Here is an 8,680-nt window from a genome sequence, read left to right as displayed (position 1 = left end):
CAGGTTCTGGAGGCAGCAGCTGCAGGGGCGTTTGGGTGCTGTCCAGAGCCCACCGCAGGGCCAAGCAGGGGGGCCGGCTTCAGGGGCTGAGGCTGCAGGGGACGTCTGTCCCCGAGCAGGTCTGCATGGCCACCGCAGGCGAGCTTCCTGGCTGGGCTGCCTCCAGCCCGCTTCTCAGTCCCTCATGGAGATTCTCTCACTATAAACTATCCTTTTCCACTCAAGACAGCCAGAGATGGTTTCTGTTGCAACTCCGAGTCCTGACCTTGGGATGGCTGCATTTGAGGAGTGGTGAGAGAGGAGGCTGCGTGAGGCCCTTGTGATGTGTTCACATGGTGGCTCAGACGGTGAAGAACCCGCCTGCAATGACCTGGGTTCCATCCCTGGGTCAGGAAGATCCCCTGGAGAAGGAAATGGCCACCCACTGCAGTCTTCTTGCCTGGAGAATCCCATGGACAGAGGAGCCTGGTGGGCTACAGTCCAAGGGGTTGCAAAGAGTCAGACACGACTGAATGACTAACACTTTAACATTGAACAAGGGTTTAGTAGGACATTGGCTTTATAATAATAAAACTTAATTTCTCAGACAATTCAAAAAGAATATATTAAGCACATGAAAAATCATAATAGTCTCAGTAATAGCAGAACTGCAAGTAAAATCACACATTATTTTTATTTCAGAGAAATGGGAAAGGTTTTTTTAAAATGTTCAGTGCTGATAAAGATGTGAAAAATAAGACATTTGTGGTTCAATCATATTCCAGAGATCCTTCCAGAAGGAAGTTAGCGATAACTAGCTAACTAACTTTATATGTCTATGTGTCTTGATCCAGCAGTTTCATGTCTAGGAGTTTACTTAGGAAAATAATTAGATGAGTCCAGAGGACTTTCAGATAGATGGAGATATAAAAATGTCAGCTTTACTTCTGATGAAAAAAAAATTTTTTTTTTTTTTTTGAGGATTGTTTTGAGCAGTATGTCCACCTGGGCAGTTTACCCAGGGAAAAGTTACACTTGTCAAAGGTTGCTGCCTCAGGTTACATGGTTCTGGGATAGAGAAGAATGGCTGCTGCTGCTGCTAAGTCGCTTCAGTCGTGTCTGACTCTGTGCGACCCCATAGACCGCAGCCCACCAGGCTCCGCTGTCCCTGGGATTCTCCAGGCAAGAACACTGGCGTGGGATGCCATTTCCTTCTCCAATGCATGAAAGTGAAAAGTGAACGTGAAGTCGCTCAGTCGTGTCCGACTCTTCGCGACCCCATGGACTGCAGCCTACCAGGCTCCTCCATCCATGGGATTTTCCAAGCAGCAGGTTCTAAATTAGCTTTTTACTGTTAGCCCGCCCACCTGAGCCATGTGGACCAATGGCTATCGCCCGTCAATCAAGTAACTCACTTCTCTGGGGGCGGGAGCACGCGTGTCACGTGCCCGTGGTCTCTCTCCAGGGAAACGCGAGACACGAGAATAAACGTTCCTGGCTCAATAGCACCATAGGATTCCATTTCTGTTTTTTAAGAATGTGTGTATGTTGGTGGAAATAGGTATAAAAATGAGCCTGAGATGGATGTTTGATCAGGATTTTTCCCTGTGGGTTGGGGCTGGGAGGGAATCTTCAGTTGTTATTATTGGACTTTCAAAAATGCACAATAATTATTTTTCACGAGGAAAAAAACTGAAACATATTTCATTAGAGAATGAAGTTTCTGTTCAAACGGAGTGTAATGCTTACGGTATGTAAATGACATTTAGTCATACAACAGCAAGTGTCTTTTATAGTTAGCTAAACATTGACAATCCAGCGACACAGATTCCACGATGAGAGCAGTGATGGGTTCTGCGTGTGTTCTCTGCTGTCTTTTTCTTCCGCGGCACTGGGTCTTCGCTGCTGCAGGCTTTCTCTGGTTGCGGTGGGGGGCGGGGGCGGGGAGGGAGCTGCTCCTCCTTGCCGTGTGCGGGCTTCTCGTTGCAGGGGCTTCTCTTGTTGCAGAGCATGGGCTCCAGGTGCGTGGGCTTCAGAAGCTGTGGCGCACGGGTTGAGCTGCCCTGAGGCACGTGGGGTATCCCTGGACCAGGGGCCGAGCCCGTGTCACCTGCGTTGGCAGGCGGACTGCCCACCACTGGACCCCGGGAGAAGCCCTCTGCTGCCCTTTCAGTGTGCAGATGTAAACCAAGTCCCTCCTCTGCTCCCCCCGAGACCTCTCTCAAACCCTCTTTATTAAAACCATTTCTCATGTTTTCATTGTACCTCGAAAGAGAAGTCATCCTCAGTACATTAACGTCCTGCGTGAACACAAGACACACAGAGGTACCGGGATTCAAAAATCAAGCTTTTACAGAGAGATTCTTTGCGGGGGATGTGAAGGCAGTGAACCTGGAATCTGGTAAACTTGCATCCCAGATTCTGTTAGGGTAGCTGTTTCAGATGCATGCAGTTCATTCAAATGAAAACGAAAAAAAGAAAAGACAAGAAAAAAGGCAAATGATTGGTCTAAGAGGATTATTGGTCTCTTTTGCTTACCTTTTCATTGCTCTCCTATTCAATCAACTTGTATTTAATACCAAAAATAAGCCTAATTAATCTCACACTTAGAAATCAGTAGCTTTCAGAGGTGATGGCACAGAGGACTGTGTCTTTTGTCTTCAGAATTTCAGCACCACACCCTGCTCCTTTTGTGTCCACTGACATCTGTGGAAGCCCTACTTCGTTGTGGGCACTGGAAGGCAATCTTCGTTGTCTCTCTAACCTCTGTTCTTGTTTCTTCCTTGTCAGCAGACTCCGACTCTGCCTCGGCGCTCAGGGTGTCCACATAAACAAACGCGCTGTTCTCCCACCTCCCGCGCCACCAGGGGCGGACACTAGCACAGTTCTCGTGGGGAAGACTAAACCGGCCTTTCTGTTAAACTTCAGTTTTCTTTCCGACCTTCCCCCTTTTGTCCCTCTGCCATTTTTATTCTTCTCACCTGGAATACAGATGTGAGGCCTGGAGCAGAAGCAGTCGCCTTGTGACCATGGGGATCACTGCCTTATGCCAAGAGTGATGAAGCAGAAAGAAGGAAGGCCTGAGGGCTTGGTTGACCAGCTCTGGTCTATAAACCTCTGGACTTCCTGTTGTATGAGATGAAGAAATCTCTACTTTTTAAGGTCAGTAGCTTAGGGCTTTCTCTTATTTGCAGCCCAAAGTATTCTTTTAAAATACTGAGGTGAAATCCATATAACCACTTTAAAGTGAATTCAATTCAGGGAAATTTAGCACATTCACAATGTTGTGCAACGACCACCTCTGTCTAGTTTCAAAACATCTTCATCACCCCCGAACCAAAGTAATTCTTAACTGACACCAGCGTTAGCCCAGTGTTTTCTTATTGAACGCTCTGGACGGGCCTAATAAAGTAGATACTGGTGCCAGCTGTTGTGTGCTGCTGTGCACCAATCACTTCCTGTTTTCCAGTCTTGTCTTTTTTTTTTTTTAGCTTTCATTTTAATAAACTGCATCTGAAACATCTACCCTGACAGGATCTAGGCTGCACGTTTACCAGGTTTCGGGTTCACGGCCTGAGTTCTTCCGTGTCCTGGCAGCAGCACTCACTTTCCCTCTGGGAACAGCGTCTTCCCCACGTGTCCCTGTGTTCTGAGCAGCACCGACACCTTTATGGCTCCATCGCAGGTTTCCGGATGAGCAGAGCATCACTGGTTCAGAGATAGGCTTAGGGATGGACACATGACACTGGGCCAGTGTTCAAATGGCTGGAGAGGGCTGTTCTAGTTTTCATTAGAAAAATACAAAAGCCAGGAGCTCCCGGCCACCATCCTGTCCCCATTTGGAACTGGTCAGCCTGAATGTGAAGCTGATACAGTGGAGGGCAAAGCCAAGACACAGGGTTACCAGGTCCTGAGCTCCCCAAAGTGACTGGGGTAGAAGCCAGCTCTAGTTTCAATATTTTCAAATATTTGAGTTAATCTCCTTTTTCTTCAACCCATTTGAATAGGATTTTCTGTCACTTACACTTAAAAGAGTACCACCTCTCACTGCAGTGGTAGTATACCAGCCCCATTTTACAGATGTGGAACCGAGCATCCAGGATGACAGAATTTTCCCAAGACCACCCAGCTTTGAACTCAAGTCAGTGTCCCTCCAAAGTTGGTCAGCTTTACCACTAAGAAGTCACTTACCTACTTCTGTTCCATGCTGGCTGCATCCAAGTATGGGAGTCAGGATTTCCCTGGTGGTCTAGTGGTTAAGATCCATGCTTCCACTGCAGGGGGTGCATGTTCCATCCCTGGTCTGGGAACTAAGATCACACACGTCACGTGGAAAAAAAAAAGAAAAAATTTTGAATCGAGTAAGAAGGAAACTACAGTGTATCAACTTAAAACATTAGATGGGAAAACAAACAAATGAAAAACAAAGACGGGAGTCAAGTTCCACCATCTTGCTAGTGAATGGGAATCTGTGGTTCTCTTGGGTCCCAGGCTGAAAACGCTTGTTGGATGTTGGCAGGAAGAAAAGAAACATTTCCTTGAACAGATTAATTTTTGGACTTGGTATTTATAATTAGCTATTTTTGAGTTAGTGACAGCAACCTCTGTGGGTTATTTATTCATCGCGTCTGATTCTGAAGCAAAACAGCTTTGATTTGGTTTCCCAGTGACCAGATGAACCGTATCGTCAGGCAGTTGGGAGAGAACTTCCTAACGACAAGAAATAAAAGGAAGGATCTGAGCACTCCTCCTTCTCCTCTAACATTCTTTGGGAAACATGCTTCGCTAGGTTCTGGACTAGTTCACTCACGTGTCACTAGCAAAATACTGAAGAGGCAGAGGAGCCTCATGGAAACAGTTTTATTGAGTGCCTCTGTGACAAAAATATCTTCAAAGGGAGTTCTATCAATTTTATGAAGCTACATTGCGCACTTTTACACGACAAGCATATCAAGCACAATCGCATTTGAATTAGCAATCAGGTTTTAATAGTATTTGACACTTCCCCACCTTGTACTGGCAGAAGCTGTCTCTCTGAGGAGAGACACCGGGAGAGGAAAAGTCAGCCTCCTGCTGAGAAGTGGGTGGCGTCCGAAAGTTCATTTGTGAATTTGTTAGTTGTTGCTCAGAACACATGTTCCCACAGTCAGGACGGGGTTTAGTTTCCTGTGCTGACACTCAAGGGCCAAGGGAGCCCCTTGTATCAGTGAAGGGGTTTGGTGTCAAATAATAGAAACGAACTCTGCTTAGTTTCAGCCAAATTACTGGAAGGATGCTGGGAGCTCTGAATGGTGGGAAAGCGGAGGGACTAGACTTTCCACGGGGAAGCCCCGAGGCCCACAATAATGACCACCATCGTGATGTCTGTCAGCACCCTGTCTACCAAAAATCTGGTCCTTCCTGTGGTCCTCCCCCTCAGCAAATGGCTCCTCAGCCCATCAGGGTGGACTAGTCCTTGACTCTCCCATTTTTCTCACGCTTCACATCCAGGTGTTTGGTAAACCTGGTTAGCTCTACCTTCTAAATATGCATGGTATCTGATTACTTCCCATTCACCCCACGGGTACAACCTTGATCCTGCTGCTGCTGCTACTGCTAAGTCGCTTCAGTCGTGTCTGACTCTGTGCGACCCCATAGACCGCAGCCCACCAGGCTCCGCCGTCCCTGGGATTCTCCAGGCAAGAACACTGGAGTGGGTTGCCATTTCCTTCTCCAATGCAAGAAAGTGAAAAGTGAAAGTGAAGTCGCTCAGTCGTGTCTGACTCTTCGAGACCCCATGGACTGCAGCCCACTAGGCTTCTCCGTCCATGCGATTTTCCAGACAAGAGTACTGGATCCTAGGCATCATCATTTCTCACCGGAAACACTGCCGTCACCTCCTTGCTGGCCCTCCCTGCCTTCCCCTCTCAGGCTACGACATCCAGCAGCCAGAGGGATTAAGCTGAAATGGTTTGCTCATGTTTTGGTGAGTGGCTTGATCCAATCTGATCTGGGTCCTGCCTCTTCCCCTGCCTGCTCATCAATCACATTTCCATTCCATCCTTCTGCTCCAGCCACACTGACTTCCTCCTTTCTGTTTCTCAGATATAGTCAGCAGGCTCCTGCCTCAGGGCCTTTGCACTTGCTCTATCTTCCGCCAGGAACACTTTTGCCAGAGCTTCTCTGTTCAAACATAGCTTCCTTAGTGAGGCCTTCTCTGATCACCCTCTAAAATAGAAGTCACCTTTCCCCATCTCTCTCACAGTCTATCCCCTTCAGTCTACTTTTTCTTCATAGCCTCATCACCACTTGGTGTTATATAAGACACAGATGTTTATAGTCCTAGGATATAAACTACTTGGGGCTTCCCTGGTGGCTCAGACGGTATAGCATCTGCCTGCAATGTGGGAGACCCGGGTTTGATCCGTGGGTCAGGAAGATCCCCTAGAGAAGGAAATGGCAACCCACTCCAGTACTCTTGCCTGGAAAATTCCATGGATGGAGTAGCCTGGTTGGATACAGTCCATGGGGTCAAAAAGAGTTGGACACGACTGAGCAACTTCACTTTTCACCAGCTACTTAGGATATAAACAACTTATATTTGTCTCTTTTTTTCAATTCCATGTCCTTACACTGGCACCTATTAAACTGCGTGTGTGTGTACTCTGTCGTATCCAACTCTTTTGAGACCCCAGGGACTGCAGTGTGCCAGGCTTCTCTGTCCATGGGATTTTCCAGGCAAGAATACTGGAGTGGGTTGCCATTTCCTCCTTCAGGAGATCTTTCTGACTCAGGGATCAAACCCATGTCTCTTGCATCGCTTGCATTGGCAGGTAGGTTCTTTACCAGCTGAGCCACCGGAGAAGCCACATCTTAGGTGCTCAATAAACATTTTTTTTAGAATGAATGGATGAAGGTATGCACGGATAAATATAGGATCAGCCCTGTGGTGGGAACAGGCTCATTAGTCATTGTGCTTTCCACTGGGAAGAATGAATTCTGGTTAACTTTCCATCTCAAAAATCAAATTTCAGGGAGGGGTTTCTGATTAGTGTAGGTTGACTAACAGGCTCATATCTTAGCAAAAGAACAGGATGCAAATCCCATGAGCCTCCCCAAAGAAGACACACTCCCAAAAGGAAACCAATTTTCAACAAATAGTAGTGTATTCTTGAGATACAGGCGAGGGAGCTCTTCCCCAGTGTGTGAACTTGTGCATAGAAGTGAAGTAACTTTCTGCTGCAGGAATTTGATACTCCCAGTAACCAAAACCCAAGTAACAGAAGCTTAGACATACAAGGGCTTATTTTTCAGGCATAACTAATCACTGAGAACACAGTTGCTGCTATTGGATCTGGAGCAACAGAATCAGAATCTGGGCTGGCATTTCTGAATCTTCTTAGCCTTTCCCTCATGGTCACAATATGGCAGCCGTGTGTCCGAGATTCCTGCCTTCACACATCCTTCGAAGGAAGGAAGGAGTGGAGGACAAATGACACGATGTTTTCTTCTGGTACGTCTCTCTCTAATCCTGGAAGGAAATATCCTTCCTAGGAGCTATCTGAGACTTTCCATTGTCTCCTTTTTGGCAAAACTGGAGGACTTGGGACAATGCTACTTAGACTTTCCAGTCTCTATGGTGAGAGTTGGACATTGAGAAGGGAGTTGGGTGGTCGACCAACGGTGTCTGCTTGAGATCAAACAGCTAGAGGGAGGACTTGATTTAATTTGAAATTTTGTCTGGTGCCAAAGCCTATCTCTTGGGCTCTAGGCTAAATCGCCTCTTGGGAGGAAGATTTTGTTTTCCCTTTCATTTTGCTTTGCTTTGTTTTCAGATGCTGTCTAGGTAGCTAGACACAAGTGGCCATATATTACATGAATCTGTTGATATGGAATGTCCAGAATTGGCAAATCTATAGAGACGGAAAGTAGATTATCGGTTGCCAGGGGCTGGGGTGGTTGCAGTGAATGGAGAGTGACTACTAATGAGTATGGGGTTTGTTTTTAAGGTAATGAAGATATTTTGAAATTTGATAGTGGTGTCAATTGCATAATTCTGTGTATATACTAAAAATCACTGGATTGTACACTTTGAAATGGTGAATTTTATGGTGTGTGTGTTATAATCAAGCTGGTATTTAAAAAAAGATCAGTGCTTAACATATACTGTAGTCTTCATAACCCTCTTCATTAAAAAATATACCAGGCTCTTCAAAACATCACAGTGCCCTACCCCTTTCCTGTCCTCTCAGAGGTCGTGTGGCTCTTCACCCCCGATGAGCTTCCTGGGTCCCACCTGTCTATTAACTCCCCTGCCCTTCTTCCATAGATCAGCACTCATTTCTCTCGTTCCTTTTAGGTCTTCTTTCTAGGTATTTTTCCATATGTACTCACACATGAAAAACAATTTATTTCCCTCGCACTCTCATGACCTCATTAAATTGCAAATTCCATGAGATGGTACTTGACATTACAGCTAATATTGTTTCTACATAGTAGTTGCTCATGTGTTGCTAAGTGGAGGGCCCGATTATAAAAATATTTGAGAAGGACTTTAGGAAGCTCTATAGCAATATTAGACCAGTTGCTTAGGATGGAAATTCTCAACCTGGGCTATGGTTTAAAAGCACTGGGTAGCTTTTCCAATGCTGGCACCTGGGGTCCATGCCCAAAGATTCTGATTCCATTGGGATGGCATCAAGGGTATTCAGCAAGGATTAGA

At 46.2% G+C, this 8,680-nt stretch overlaps 1 long non-coding RNA gene across 4 annotated transcripts in view; it reads right to left on the bottom strand.

Moving 5' to 3' along the window:
• Positions 1 to 1,649: 1,649 nt before the first annotated feature.
• Positions 1,650 to 8,680, bottom strand: part of LOC102398520 — a 28,097-nt gene continuing 21,066 nt past the window's right edge. The window contains exons 3-5 of one of the 4 annotated variants that reach the window (XR_006544270.2): positions 4,171 to 4,289; positions 2,961 to 3,703; positions 1,650 to 2,412 (exon numbers count right to left, since the gene is read on the bottom strand). This is a non-coding gene — a long non-coding RNA (uncharacterized LOC102398520). Of the gene's footprint in view, positions 3,704 to 4,170; positions 4,290 to 8,680 lie in introns of all 4 variants that reach the window. The other 3 variants (XR_006544269.2, XR_006544271.2, XR_326360.4) reach the window with 3 other exon arrangements.

This window comes from Bubalus bubalis, chromosome 14 (genome assembly GCF_019923935.1).
Source record: "Bubalus bubalis isolate 160015118507 breed Murrah chromosome 14, NDDB_SH_1, whole genome shotgun sequence".
NCBI lineage: Eukaryota > Metazoa > Chordata > Mammalia > Artiodactyla > Bovidae > Bubalus > Bubalus bubalis.
This window is presented reverse-complemented; position numbering and strand designations above follow the sequence as displayed.